The sequence below is a fragment of the Trematomus bernacchii genome, unplaced genomic scaffold (assembly GCF_902827165.1).
Source record: "Trematomus bernacchii unplaced genomic scaffold, fTreBer1.1, whole genome shotgun sequence".
Classification (NCBI taxonomy): Eukaryota; Metazoa; Chordata; class Actinopteri; order Perciformes; family Nototheniidae; genus Trematomus; species Trematomus bernacchii.
In genome coordinates this window covers 125,001-141,216 of record NW_022987579.1, presented here as the reverse complement: position 1 = coordinate 141,216, position 16,216 = coordinate 125,001, and the positions used below count along the sequence as shown (strand labels likewise).

The following is a 16,216-nucleotide window of genomic DNA, read 5'->3' as shown; positions in this document are numbered from 1 at the left end:
TCTCTCTCTCTCTCTCTCTCTCTCTCTCTCTCTCTCTCTCTCTCTCTCTCTCTCTCTCTCTCTCTCTCTCTCTCTCTCTCTCTCTGCAGCCATCTGTGTGTGAACCACAGTTTAATGCAAGCTGCTGCGTGACAACAGCTTCACAACAAACTAAAATGCATCCAGTCGATAAATAATCAGATAGTTTGTTTGTTTTTTATTCCTTCACGTGTCCTCATTGTCAATTATTCTCTCGGTCGTGTTTTGTTTTCTCCTCCGCCCGAAGGAAGCTAACGCTACGTAAAAAAGCTTCTCCAGCCAGGCGGAAACAGCGCGTTTGTGTACAGTATAGCATCCACAACATCAACAACAACTGACGTGCTAATGAAGCGTGCTAGCCTGGATGTTCAATGGAGCGTCTAATAGTGGAGGCTTTCTCTCTGGAGACGTCGCTAATTCAATTTCTCCTGTTTATTTCCACGATGCACGCACGCTCATTTCCCTCTTATTACTTAACACTAAGAGGCTGCAGTGACTTCACTCTGTTCATAGACACTTTATAAGTGTTTTTTTTAAGACTTAAAAGCCACATTTATGTAGATGAGCTCCAGATTGGTGTCTGAATTTAGGGATAAGAGCGTCTGTAAGTGACAAATGTAGGATAATTGGCAGCAGTGATTCAGATGCAGAACAGCAGGAGAGACGACAGGAGTTTCACTTGTGTTCAATTCATGCAACGTTATTTTATTTCTACGACTAAATAAGAACAGTTGGCAATGAACAGAGCCTGATTATTGTGTGGTTGATCTACAGAATAATAGTATTCTACTGTTTCGTTTAGTATCTTTAATGCAAATATGAAGTTTTTCTGCATTTTTGTATTTTAAATCATATTCATGTGAAAACTGTGGACATTTAAAAACATCAGCTTGGACTTTAAGGAACTGGCAAAGACATGTTTTGAGTTTACTTATTGACCAATCACTGGTTCATATCAAAGCACTGGTATCTGATCGTCTTTAACGAACACTGTCTGACCTCTCGAGATGATAAAACTCTTGGAAAAAATAATAATTCTCTCATCAGAAGAAATAACAGAAGCAACGGTCTGCTAGCATAAAATAGCTTCCTGGCGAAAATTACGGCCCGCCCACTTTTGGGAAAAAACATTCGCTGTCATTTGATTGGCGGTACATTTTCGGCTATCACATAAAGAAATTAAGAAAACCGTGCTTTTTTTTTATCTACAAGAAACCAAGTTATGATTGACAGAAAGGAAAACTATTAGAACATGTCACTAGAGATCGATGATCTGCGTAGATTTATAGTTTATTTGAAATCAATAGGGAACACGTACGACACTTCCTGGAGAAATTATAGCCCCGCCCACTTTAGGGGGAAAATAATGCATTAGAGCGAAGCGGGAAATAATAATAGTGTCTTCATGTCTTAAAGCTGCTGAGTCAGATATCTCACCTCAAACAACAAATACATCCAGAGTTATGGTTTCTTTACTTCTTACAGAAAAAAGGACAGTAAAATAAACTCAGTTTCGGTGTCAGCCTGCTTCCGTCCTCCAGCAGATTCACATCCATCCCATATTCATTTTAATTCAACTATAAATCTACGCAGATCATCGATCTCCAATGACAAAGTCAATAGTCTGCCTGTCTGACCATCATCATTGGGCTTCTTGAAGATAAAAAAAAAAGCGCGGTTTTCTTAATTATTCAATGTCATTGCCAAAGAATCTGTATTTACCACCAATCAAAGGACAGCCAATCTTTTCCCCCAAGAAGTGGGCGGGGCCGTGATTTCACCCGGAAGTGACGCATGTGTTACTCCCATCTATAGCAGACCTCTGCAATGTCCCAATTGACCAATCAGCATCGAGTATTAAAAATTGTATTAAAGCCAGTGCCTATTATTACAAATATGGTGGTTCCTCTTTTTGTGAACATATGTCTGTAACCCAGTCAGAAGTCAAAACTGGATTTAACAAATCAGCTCTTCTTATTCTCACCATGTGACCCTTAAAGGGGGCTCTGGATTTCACCGTGGGATTAACTTTTCCCCCCGACTCTACACAGAGAGAAAGATCCTCCTGTTGTTGATAGGAGTATTTAGTGATGCATTATACGACCTGCAGATAGACCGGAGAGCAGCCGGAGCGCTTCTTTATAAGTGCTGAGTATTAAAAGCTGCCCAAAATGTAAAATATTAATGTGTCTCTGCAGCAGAGAGAGCGCAGGCTGCCTCCTAATGTGGCAGACGTCTCAGAAAGTGGTCCCTCTGCACCATGTTTTATTCAAAAGCTCGGTGATACACAGCGCCCGTCAATCTGCACGACTTCACAGCTGATATTCATGCTGTCACTTTAACTGAGGGATCACCAGGAAGAACACGTCCGGGGATCAAAACACTAATAGGATATTAAATAAACAGTTCTTGAGAAGCAGTGGTGGAAAAAGTATTCAGATCCTTTTCTTAGTGTAAAAATACCCCATTTCAGGTAAAAGTACTGCAACTACAATGGTTTACAACCCTTGTGTCGTCCCAGTTTGACTATTTATAAAGCTTAACGTATGAATAATCACCCAAATCTGTATAACACCTTTTAAGGGCAGCTTTATTCCTACTTTTTACCACAAATTTGACTCTTCTTTTTAAAATGAATGGTAAAAAACACCTAATTTACACAAAATCAAACCTTATTTTTGAGTAAAAAATTGATAAACTGTTGAATGATTTTACTAAATTGACCCCAGATGCTATAAATGTGAATAAAACCCAAAACCATAATGTTTTCTTTTCTCATGGAAAACATTGTATACAAGCAAACGTGTTATTTTTCTGTCAAAAACGTAAAAATCTACCTTAATATGGATATAAAAACATTGGGAACTCAGTCAAATTTGACCCAAGGACAACAGGAAGTACAATAAGAAAAATGTAGTTGAAGTATTAGGGGTCAAAGTTATCATTGCAGAAAAAAATCAAGAAATGTTTAAAGATTTTAAAGCAGAAGCACCAAATCTTCACATTTAAGAAACTGTGAAATATTTAAGAAACTTCTGAGCAAAATGTACCCACTCATTGTTTTAGTTTCTACACCAAATTAATCATATTTTAAAAGTGTTCCCTAAGTTTTGTGTGAGAAGATTTGAATGACTAAAGTAACTATCTGTAAAATGAATGTAGTGTTGTAAAAAAGTAAAAAACATACAAATGTAAAATGAAAATACTCAGATGTGTACTTGAGTAAATAAGTGTTTAAATGTTCACTTTAATAGGTTTTAAAGGTCCCATGTCATGCTTTTCTGGTTATTACCCGTCCCCTTGTGTTCTGTAGCTTCTGCATGTAAACGGTCTGCAGAGTCACAAACCCTCAAAGTACACCCTGTAGCGGGTAAAACTCTAACACAGAGAAGACCTGTCTATGCTGCCCCAGAACGCCTCGTTGGACATTTCTCTTTTTCCATTGTTTACTCCCAGAACCAAAATGGACCAATCCGCAGAGCTCCTCACACACCAGGAGGGGTGGGGACCTTTAGCGTAAATGTTCAACTAACAGGGAGTCCCATTGACTTGCATAGAGCTCCCTGAACGCTGGTAATAGACGAGTTGGGATGGCGGAGAAATGCTCTCTGCAGACCCATTCTCACAGCGTTATAAACCTTTTTCTTACGGAGCGTCCACACAGCAGCGTTAAAAAAATCTAGGAGGTGGGCGTATCTGAAGCTTGGGGATTTTTTGCGAGCAAGGCACCAACAACCAATCACATGAATCTCCCGCCCCCGACATACGAAGTAAACTGGATATAAACTCCCCAAACAGGAGAAAACCTACCACTGTCTCTGCCACCTCCCTCCATGCCTGGCTCCTCCGGTTTGTATCCCGGTAGGTGAATAGGGACTGGTCATAAAGCACCGGGTGATTCCCTACCGCTAATTTCTCCTCCATGTTTTGGAATATGAGGAAATGATATTCTCTCCCAGCATACACGCCGTTTGATTGGCTAGAGCTTGAACGGTCAGATTTGCATAAACGGGATTTGATTGGCTGACGCTTCCACCTCAGCTTCAAAAGTTGAACATTGCTCAACTTTGAATCCTGAAAATCCTGAAATCTCCGCTCTGCTTCCCACAATGCAGTTCGGCGAAAAGTGAGGCAAAGTGACGTTACCCCATTCAAAGTGAATGGGCAGAAGCGTTTCAAGATTTTTTAACGCTGCTGTGTGGACGGTCCGTTACTCAATATCAAGCCACACTTATTGTTTTGACTTCGGCTGTGAGTGTTTGTGTGTGCTCAGGATGAGTTTCGCGCTGTCCCGCTGTCTCGCCGACCCGGAAACCACACCAGTAAGCCAGATCATTGAGCAGCGAGCCTCGCAACATCCTGACCAATCAGAGCACACTGGGCTCACAGGGAGGGGGGGGGCAGGAGCTCCAACAAGACGTTTAGGACAGAGAGTGAATACACATACTATACAGAGATGCTGTATGAGAAACCAATGTGAGTTTGGAACATTGCACAATGTAAATCTATTCTAGTAGACCTCAACAATGGAATTATGATCAGTAGAAATGGCCATGACATGGGACCTTTAACACAGAAAAGCTAGCAGCGACCTCCATTGGATAAGCAATATTTCAGAAAGAGACTTTTCTTTAAAGCAAAATAACTTTGAAATATCCCAAATGTTGAGCTTGGAGTAAAGACACCGCTCGGTTTTAAACTCGACTGTAATCACAGCACTTGTTCCTACACATATTTATTAAAACCCAACATGAGTCAGCTTTGCATCCATTAAATGACTCTGAGGAAATGAAGTGAAACTCGTCTCTCGGGTGTTTCCTCGCTCTCCTGACGGAACATGTTGATCCTGAACTGCGTTACAAAAAGAGAGAAAGAGGTTCTGATTAGAAACGAAATAAAGAACAGAGAGGAAGATTTTCCCCAGTGCAGCTGCAGCTCAGCGTGAGAGGAATTAAGAGGAGAGGAATGACGTCAAAGCATTACATATCTGCACACACACACACACAGATACACACACACACACACAGAGATACACACACACACACACAGATACACACACACACAGATACACACACACACATACACACACAGATACAGATACACACACACACAGATACACACACACACAGATACAGACACAGATACACACACACACACAGATACACACACACACACACACAGAGATACACACACAGCCACACACACACACACAGACACACACACACACACACACACCACACACACACACACAGAGAGAGAGACACACACAGACACACAGAGACTCAGTATGTAGTGTCTCTACTTTAAAGAGTCCTCTCCTACTGATGTTCAGGTGTATATCAGTATGTAGTGTCTCTACTTTAAAGAGTCCTCTCCTGCTGATGTTCAGGTGAATATCAGTATGTAGTGTCTCTACTTTAAAGAGTCCTCTCCTGCTGATGTTCAGGTGTGTATCAGTATGTAGTGTCTCTACTTTAAAGAGTCCTCTCCTGCTGATGTTCAGGTGTATATCAGTATGTAGTGTCTCTACTTTAAAGAGTCCTCTCCTGCTGATGTTCAGGTGTATATCAGTATGTAGTGTCTCTACTTTAAAGAGTCCTTCTGCTGATGTTCAGGTGTATATCAGTATGTAGTGTCTCTACTTTAAAGAGTCCTCTCCTGCTGATGTTCCCAGCTGGTGATATACAGTATGTAGGTGGTCTCTACTTTAAAGAGTCCCTGACTCTGCTGATGTTCAGGTGTGTATATCATATGTAGTGTCCCTTGTCTTATCTTTTAAAGAGTCCATCTCCTGACCTGATGTTTCAGGTGTGTATCAGTATGTAGCACTGTCTCTACTTTAAAGCGCTACCTCAGGTCTTCCCTCCTCTGCTGATGTTTCAGGTGTTAAGTCAGTACTGTAGTGTCTCTACTTTAAAGAGTCCCTGCTCCTGCTGATGTTCAGGTGGTATAGTCAGTATGTAGTGTCATCTTACTTTAAAGAGTCCTCCTCCTGCTGATGATTCCGGGTGTGTATCAGTATGTAGTGTCGCTACTTTAAAGAGTCCTCTCCTTCTTGATGTTCAGGTGTATATCAGTACGTAGTGTCTCTACTTTAAAGAGTCCCTCTCCTGCTGATTGTTCAGGTGTATATCAGTATGTAGTGTCTCTACTTTAAAGAGTCCTCTCCTGCTGATGTTCAGGTGTATCAGTATGTAGTGTCTCTACTTTAAAGAGTCCTCTCCTGCTGATGTTCAGGTGTATATCAGTATGTAGTGTCTCTACTTTAAAGAGTCCTCTCCTGCTGATGTTCAGGTGTATATCAGTATGTAGGTCTCTACTTTAAAGAGTCCTCTCTGCTGATGTTCAGGTGTATATCAGTATGTAGTGTCTCTACTTTAAAGAGTCCTCTCCTGTTGATGTTCAGGGTATATCAGTATGTGTGTCTCTACTTTAAAGAGTCCTTCCTGCTGATGTTCAGGTGTATATCAGTATGTAGTGTCTCTACTTTAAAGAGTCCTCTCCTGTTGATGTTCAGGTGTATATCAGTATGTAGTGTCTCTACTTTAAAGAGTCCTCTCCTGCTGATGTTCAGGTGTATATCAGTATGTAGTGTCTCCACTTTAAAGAGTCCTCTCCTGCTGATGTTCAGGTGTATATCAGTATGTAGTGTCTCTACTTTAAAGAGTCCTCTCCTGCTGATGTTCAGGTGTATATCAGTATGTAGTGTCTTCCACTTTAAGAGTCCTCTCCTGCTGATGTTCAGGTGTATATCAGTATGTAGTGTGTCTCTACTTTAAAGAGTCCTCTCCTGCTGATGTTTCAGTGTATATCAGTATCTAGTGTCTCTACTTTAAAGAGTCCTCTCCTGCTGATGTTCGAGGTGTATATCAGTATTGTAGTGTCTCTACTTTAAAGAGTCCTCTCCTGCTGAGGTTCAGGTGTATATCAGTATGTATGTCTCTACTTTAAAGAGTCCTCTCCTGCTGATGTTCAGGTGTATATCAGTATGTAGTGGCTCTACTTTAAAGAGTCCTCTTCCTGCTGATGTTTCAGGTGTATATCAGTATGTAGTGTCTCTACTTTAAAGAGTCCTCTCCTGCTGATGTTCAGGTGTATATCAGTATGTAGTGTCTCTACATGTCTCCATGCTTTAATGTTCAAAAAGCTCTTTATTTTTCTCATACTGTCTGTGCTGCAGCACCTCTTTTCACCCTCTGTCTGAAACCAGAGCCCAGTCTGCTCTGATTGGTTAACTGGCCGGCTCTGTTGTGATTGGTCAACCGCTTAGAGATGTCCCCTGTGTTAGAGCGCCAGCCAATAGGAGCGCGAGTGTTCCAGAAAGTAAACAAAGGAACAAAGCTGTGATTCTAATAAATAAAAACCTCTTGATAATTTAATGAAGTGAATAATCATGTCTTCATGTCATCCTTCTGGATTTAAACTGTTGTGAGTCCGCCCTCCATCTGCGCTCTTTGTTTCTGGATTTCTCTGTTTGTCTTTGTCTCGTCTCTCTGTTTGTCTTTGTCTCGTCTCTCTGTTTGTCTCGTCTGCTTCTGAATTAAAGACTTTAGAAGATATTGACAGAAATAAATATATGTGTACAGTCCATCTGCTCACTGAAAGCAGTTAGGAAACACATTTTTAAAAATTCCTCGTGCAACTTCAAAGTTTGACTTAAAGGGGACCTATCATGCAAAATGCACTTGTGTACGTCTTTTCTACATGAATATGTGTCCCCGGTGTTCCAGGGAACTCACCAAGTGTCAGAAAACACAACCCTCTCTATTTTCCTCCATACCCAAATCTCTAAAAAAAGGGGCTGCAACGGATCTGATAAAAACTGATCCAGATTTGAACACTGTCCTGACGTCAGGACGGTGGCGCTACGGCTATTGGGCCAACTCCACCAATCAGGAGGAGACAGCCACGGCCATTGCCGTTCGAAAGCGCTGGAGACGCTGTAGTACATATGCCAGGCCAGTAGATGGTGCTGTTCTCACTGAATCTGCCCTTGCAAAAACAGAGCTAAAAAATGTCAAATTGAGCAAAATGAGGCATGGCTAAAATGCATGATCTGTTTGGTATTTTGAAAAAAAAAAAGTATAAATATGCCTTATATAGGTATGGCCCTACACTTTATTATTCAAATATAGCATGATAGGTCCACTTTAATGTATTGATTTACTGCCATGTGATTGGCTGATTAGATATTAACGAGCAGTTGAACAGGGGTACCTAATAAAGTGTGTATTGTGTGTTCTATAGATACTCTTTAGATACTCATCATTCATTCATACAAATATGTTTAACTCATGAACAATGGCTTGCTAACCAGTCGAGTGAAAAAGGACAATATTGGCCTCTAAATTATAGCAGTATGAAGTAGAAGGAATTGGAAATACTCAAGTATCTTACAGTAGGTACAGTACTTGATCAAATGTACTAAATTAAATCTTATTTAGATGAAAGTGAAGTACTTGTAAATGTTAATTATGTTGCACCACTGCATAAAGGTGATCTTTGCAGTACGGCCTGTAAATAAAAGGGGAAAAACGAGCTAAAAGGGATTCGCTTTTCACCTTGGATCCATACAAACATATTATACAAAATCATTCGATTGATTACAATCATTAACAGCTGTAGTTTGCAGCAGAATCACTTCCTGCCTCTCTGATTGATTTCCCCTGTGTGTCATTAGCATGAAACTGGAAGGACAATGTCGCTAAAACATGGAGATAAAATCAACATTTCCTCCTTTAATCCTGCCTCCATCCGCCATTGATTAACCATTAAACCGCTTCCATGTGACACACACGCACGCACGCACACGCACACGCACGCACACACACACACACACACTCCTTGTTAGCATTGCAGCATTAGCATTCAGACCTAGCCTCCACATCCCACGAGACGCACGTTAATCTTCAGCCCAGCTAATGTTAATTACCTTCACACACATTTACAGTATAGGGTGTTAACACACGCACACACACTTACAGAACACACACAGTTTAACGGCGTGACCTCTCTGTGTGTCGCTTTATACATGTTAAGATCTGCTCTCATCTGTGTGTTCAGTGTGTGTGTTTTATATCCACTCTGACACACGGAGCTTCATTTTAAGCCAATTTCAGATAGGACACTTCAATTTAAAAGTATTTAGATATACGAATGTTGGGCTATAAAGGAACTACAGCACGGTCACATGACTTCACGTCAACACCGCTAAGCTAAAGGTGGCTAATGTTGGGCTATAAAGGAACTACAGCACAGTCACATGACTTCACCTCACCATCGCTAAGCTAAAGGTGGCTAATGTTGGGCTATAAAGGAACTACAGCACGGTCACATGACTTCACGTCACCACCGCTAAGCTAAAGGAGGCTAATGTTGGGCTATAAAGGAACTATAGCACGGTCACATGACTTCACGTCACCACCGCTAAGCTAAAGGTGGCTAATGTTGGGCTATAAAGGAACTATAGCACGGTCACATGACTTCACGTCACCACCGCTAAGCTAAAGGTGGCTAATGTTGGGCTATAAAGGAACTACAGCACAGTCACATGACTTCACCTCACCATCGCTAAGCTAAAGGTGGCTAATGTTGGGCTATGAAGGAACTACAGCACGGTCACATGACTTCACGTCACCACCGCTAAGCTAAAGGAGGCTAATGTTGGGCTATAAAGGAACTATAGCACGGTCACATGACTTCACGTCACCACCGCTAAGCTAAAGGTGGCTAATGTTGGGCTATAAAGGAACTATAGCACGGTCACATGACTTCACGTCACCACCGCTAAGCTAAAGGCGGCTAATGTTAGACACTTGTTAGCAACCGCTGTTTTTCAATTCACCAGTGGGGTATTTACTGACGTATTTTACGTTGTAGAATCAACCACAGACCTTATTTCAGGTTAACAGTCAAAAACACATTCAAACAACCATTGACTTCCAGACCAGGGGACAGGAAGTGATGAAATGCTGACTGATTTCCGATTTTAGAACTCATTCCTTCTCTATAACATGGACATTAAAAGTTAGCTTGTTTATTTGTACGTTTACTCAACAGTAAACAGTGGCAGTGCTCAGTCAGTAGGGGCTTGGACTCTGAGCCGTAGGGTCGCCGGTTCAAGTCCCCGACCAGACCTAAAATATGGAGTGTGGACTTCTACTTGGAGAGGTCCCAGTTCACCTCCTGCCCTGCCGTGGTGCCCTTGAGCAAGGCACCGGACATCCCCCTTCCCCCCTCACTCCCATTGCTCCCCGGGCGCTGTACAATAGCTGCCCACTGCTCCTGGTACTAGACTCCTGGTACTAGAATGGGTTAAAAGCAGAGAACACATTTCACTGTGTGCTGTGTGCTCTGCATGTGAGACCACTACAGAGGGTTCATCCCTCCAGTTCTATCTATCTAACTACTGTTCCTGTTCTTGAAAAACACCAGATCGTTTATTTAACATCACCAACATGAGATTTTGCCCTATTTTTCATCAATGGCAGTTTATATTTTCCATCTAAATGTCTTTATTTGAATCAGACGGGAAACCAAGTTGTTTTATTGGTGCTGTTTGATTATTGCAGCAGGATTTAGGTGATTCTGTTATCATGATAATGTCTCTATTTCTGCCTCTGGCCTTTGAAACGTCCAACAGATACATCAGTCTGGCTTTGAATTGAATTTCTAGGGTCTAAAGAAATTAAAAACAAACACCAGAATGTTTAAGAAGAGCTCTTAAAACGGATTAGAGTGGATTAACACCGCAAGCTGTTGTTGAGCATTATCCATCATATTGATGTCTGAAATAAAGCACTTGGCGATATACTGATCCAAAAGTCACACCATGCAGAGAGACAGTTTACAGTTAAGGTCTAATTCCATTTCTGAGCACTCCCATAATAATATGAAGCCACGCATAAATCTTAATGTATCTGACAAATGTTTTTCTATCAACATTTATTACAAACTATATTAGTTTTTCAAGATATTCTCCCTCAAGCATCCAATGAAGAAACAAAGGAATATTGCTGTTTTGAAATAAAATCATATGAATAGGTGTATATCAGTATGTAGTGTCTCTACTTTAAAGAGTCCTCTCCTGCTGATGTTCAGGTGTATATCAGTATGTAGTGTCTCTACTTTAAAGAGTCCTCTCCTGCTGATGTTCAGGTGTATATCAGTATGTAGTGTCTCTACTTTTAAAGAGTCCTCTCCTGCTGATGTTCAGGTGTATATCAGTGTGTAGTGTCTCTACTTTAAAGAGTCCTCTCCTGCTGATGTTCAGGTGTATATCACTATGTAGTGTCTCTACTTTAAAGAGTCCTCTCCTGCTGATGTTCAGGTGTATATCAGTATGTAGTGTCTCTACTTTAAAGAGTCCTCTCCTGCTGATGTTCAGGTGTATATCAGTATGTAGTGTCTCTACTTTAAAGAGTCCTCTCCTGCTGATGTTCAGGTGTATATCAGTATCTAGTGTCTCTACTTTAAAGAGTTCCTCTCCTGCTGATGTTCAGGTGTATATCAGTGTGTAGTGTCTCTACTTTAAAGAGTCCTCTCCTGCTGATGTTCAGGTGTATATCAGTATGTAGTGTCTCTACTTAAAGAGTCCTCTCCTGCTGATATTCAGGTGTATATCAGTATGTAGTGTCTCTACTTTAAAGAGTCCTCTCCTGCTGATGTTCAGGTGTATATCAGTATGTAGTGTCTCTACTTTAAAGAGTCCTCTCCTGCTGATGTTCAGGTGTATATCAGTATGTAGTGTCTCTACTTTAAAGAGTCCTCTCCTGCTGATGTTCAGGTGTGTATCAGTATGTAGTGTCTCTACTTTAAAGAGTTCTCTCCTGCTGATGTTCAGGTGTGTATCAGTATGTAGTGTCTCTACTTTAAAGAGTCCCTCTCCTGCTGATGTTCAGGTGTATATCAGTATGTAGTGTCTCTACTTTAAAGAGTCCTCTCCTGCTGATGTTCAGGTGTGTATCAGTATGTAGTGTCTCTACTTTAAAGAGTCCTCTCCTGCTGATGTTCAGGTGTATATCAGTATGTAGTGTCTCTACTTTAAAGAGTCCTCTCCTGTTGATGTTCAGGTGTATATCAGTATGTAGTGTCTCTACTTTAAAGAGTCCTCTCCTGCTGATGTTCAGGTGTATATCAGTATGTAGTGTCTCTACTTTAAAGAGTCCTCTCCTGCTGATGTTCAGTGTATATCAGTATGTAGTGTCTCTACTTTAAAGAGTCCTCTCCTGCTGATGTTCAGGTGTATATCAGTATGTAGTGTCTCTACTTTAAAGAGTCCTCTCCTGCTGATGTTCAGGTGTATATCAGTATGTAGTGTCTCTACTTTAAAGAGTCCTCTCCTGCTGATGTTCAGGTGTATATCAGTATGTAGTGTCTCTACTTAAAGAGTCCTCTCCTGCTGATGTTCAGGTGTATATCAGTATGTAGTGTCTCTACTTTAAAGAGTCCTCTCCTGCTGGTGTTCAGGTGTATATCAGTATGTAGTGTCTCTACTTTAAAGAGTCCTCTCCTGCTGGTGTTCAGGTGTATATCAGTATGTAGTGTCTCTACTTTAAAGAGTCCTCTCCTGCTGGTGTTCAGGTGTATATCAGTATGTAGTGTCTCTACTTTAAAGAGTCCTCTCCTGCTGATGTTCAGGTGTATATCAGTATGTAGTGTCTCTACTTAAAGAGTCCTCTCCTGCTGATGTTCAGGTGTGTATCAGTATGTAGTGTCTCTACTTTAAAGAGTCCTCTCCTGCTGATGTTCAGGTGTGTATCAGTATGTAGTGTCTCTACTTTAAAGAGTCCCTCTCCTGCTGATGTTCAGGTGTATATCAGTATGTAGTGACTCTACTTTAAAGAGTCCTCTCCTGCTGATGTTCAGGTGTATATCAGTATGTAGTGTCTCTACTTTAAAGAGTCCTCTCCTGCTGATGTTCAGTGTATATCAGTATGTAGTGTCTCTACTTTAAAGAGTCCTCTCCTGCTGATGTTCAGGTGTATATCAGTATGTAGTGTCTCTACTTTAAAGAGTCCTCTCCAGCTGATGTTCAGGTGTATATCAGTATGTAGTGTCTCTACTTTAAAGAGTCCTCTCCTGCTGATGTTCAGGTGTATATCAGTATGTAGTGTCTCTGCTTTAAAGAGTCCTCTCCTGCTGATGTTCAGGTGTATATCAGTATGTAGTGTCTCTACTTTAAAGAGTCCTCTCCTGCTGATGTTCAGGTGTATATCAGTATGTAGTGTCTCTACTTTAAAGAGTCCTCTCCTGCTGATGTTCAGGTGTATATCAGTATGTAGTGTCTCTACTTTAAAGAGTCCTCTCCTGCTGATGTTCAGGTGTATATCAGTATGTAGTGTCTCTACTTTAAAGAGTCCTCTCCTGTTGATGTTCAGGTGTATATCAGTATGTAGTGTCTCTACTTTAAAGAGTCCTCTCCTGCTGATGTTCAGGTGTATATCAGTATGTAGTGTCTCTACTTTAAAGAGTCCTCTCCTGCTGATGTTCATGTGTATATCAGTATGTGTGTCTCTACTTTTAAAGAGTCCTCTCCTGCTGAGTTCAGGTGTATATCAGTATGCAGTGTCTCTACTTAAAGAGTCCTCTCCTGCTGATGTTCAGGTGTATATCAGTATGTAGTGTCTCTACTTTAAAGAGTCCTCTCCTGCTGATGTTCAGGTGTATATCAGTATGTAGTGTCTCTACTTTAAAGAGTCCTCTCCTGCTGATGTTCAGGTGTATATCAGTATGTAGTGTCTCTACTTTAAAGAGTCCTCTCCTGCTGATGTTCAGGTGTATATCAGTATGTAGTGTCTCTACTTTAAAGAGTCCTCTCCTGCTGGTGTTCAGGTGTATATCAGTATGTAGTGTCTCTACTTTAAAGAGTCCTCTCCTGCTGGTGTTCAGGTGTATATCAGTATGTAGTGTCTCTACTTTAAAGAGTCCTCTCCTGCTGGTGTTCAGGTGTATATCAGTATGTAGTGTCTCTACTTTAAAGAGTCCTCTCCTGCTGATGTTCAGGTGTATATCAGTATGTAGTGTCTCTACTTTAAAGAGTCCTCTCCTGCTGATGTTCAGGTGTATATCAGTATGTAGTGTCTCTACTTGTATTGATGTATGTACATGTCCATGCTGTTGGGTTCAATCTATAACATGCAGTGAAGTAGAAAGATAGAGTAGCTAAAAATAGAAATACTCAACTAAAGTGCAAGAACCACAAAGCGTTAGTTTCTCCTTCAGTGTTCCTGCTTCTTGTTGACCTCCATTAAAGTGGATTTCTTTTGGCTGGACGTCTGTGAAACGCTTAGGAGAGAAGGCAGAACACTGTGTTTAAGATTGAGCAATAAAATAACCTGTTTATTACGAGTTAAATTAGATGTTTGACCCCGACAAATAAATCTATGGTCTCTTGTAAACCCCAAATACCACTAATAACCCTGCTGCATTCTGGGAACTGTATTTGATAGGTAGCCAGTTCAGATTAATATCTACTTTAGTTACAGCATTTTGGATCAACTCAAAGAGACGTTATGGTACTGCCTGATGATAAGAAATGACATGAATCCAGCCTTGGAGTAATAAATGCATGGACTCGTGTTTCTGCCTGGTTTTGAGGTAGGATGTACCTGATTGTTGCAATGTTATGTAGATAAAAGAAGACAGTTCTTGAGATGTGTTTTATATTGGAGTTAAAGGATTCATTCGGAGGAAAGATAGCGACAAAACTCCTTACGGTTTCGCTGGAGGCCAAGTTAATGCCATCCAGAGTGAGTATAACTTTAGTCTCAGAGTACAATAGCTTCAGTTTAACATGAAATACTTGAGATTTCATAAATTATCTGTGGCTTTAAAAGAAGAGAAAGACTTAAACCCAGCAGGACACTAATGGCGCATTTCCACTGCAGGGCCTCGCACGGCTTAGTACGGTATAGTTAGGCTCACTTTATGCTGCGTTTCCATTACAGTTTAGGAACTGGGGCAGTAACTATAGTAACGCAGTGTAGGCGGAGCCGTGACGTCATCTTCAATGAGAACCACAGAAAACCAACAGCAGCCGTTAGCTGTTAGCACTCAGAGCTCACAGCTCCTCATATGTGTTCAGAAACTAGACACAAGTTAAACAAGTACAAACCACAGACTGCCTGTGTCATGGTGAATACAGTCGCTGCTTTATTTATGTCTGTAGGCCGTTGTTGTGAGTGTGGACGGTCGGAGCATATACTGCGTTATCAAATCTCACGGATGTTGATGACCTGAACCTTTATTTTCATGAAAAATGTACGGACCAGAAAAGATTCTTCTTGAACCCTTTTGAACAAGACAGAAACTTTTTATTAATTATTATTATTATTGTTTTTGTTTCTAACACGTTCAATAAATTGACTAATAAAAAATAAATTATAAAAAATATATAAATGATTATATGTTAAATTGAGAGGACATGATGTGTGTTGAAGGGAGACAGAAAGACGCTCCCTCCCTTCTTACTTGACCCCCGTTTAGCCGGGTCTGGATTTCAATATAAAAGAGGCGCTTAGTGCACTGCTGTTAATTATGAGAGAGGGAGGTTCTGGTCAATTAGGCAGGAAGTGATGTCGCCCTGCAGCCTGTGACCTGCACACTTCAAGATTCAAGGCTTTTATTGTCATACGTGCAGAGCGACAGTCTGGATATATCAATGAAAATCTGAGGTCACAGGCTCCTCCCACAGAGCAACACAATAACACAGATACAAGAGTGCAAGTAAATAGAAATAGAATGGAAATAGTGCAAGAAGAGTCGATATACAAGTAATTGGAATATGATATATTAGATTTGTAAGTTGCAAACAGATGAATGTTTATGGATGGTCTTCACAGAGTTCAGGTGTTTAGCAGTCGTATGGCCTGTGGGGTGAAACTGTCTCTGAGTCTGGTGGTTTTAGTCCTGATGCTGCGATAAACTGACTCATGTTGTCTCCGTCAGTCTGAAACGTGAAGCTCAAACGCCGTCACCTCGTTAGCGTTTTCTCAGGGAACACGTCGCATATTAATGTGTTTTAAAGCTTTGTTGCATGTCCCTGAATCTCATGACACACACACTCACACACACACACTCACACTCACACTCACACAAACGGGGGGAAAATAACTGCTTCATCAGGTCTGCCGTTCTCTGACTTCAGGGGATGAACCTGTGGAGTGACACTGACGAGACTCAAACACCTCTCGAACAA

General features: G+C 41.0%; 2 protein-coding genes across 4 annotated transcripts in view; one reads left to right on the top strand and one right to left on the bottom strand.

Moving 5' to 3' along the window:
• immp2l (inner mitochondrial membrane peptidase subunit 2) overlaps nucleotides 1-16,216 on the top strand; it is a 111,618-nt gene that overhangs the window by 82,073 nt on the left and 13,329 nt on the right. The gene's annotated exons all lie outside the window — the stretch shown is intronic.
• The window catches only part of LOC117479883 (leucine-rich repeat neuronal protein 3-like), a 21,039-nt gene that overhangs the window by 4,282 nt on the left and 541 nt on the right, over nucleotides 1-16,216 (bottom strand). The gene's annotated exons all lie outside the window — the stretch shown is intronic.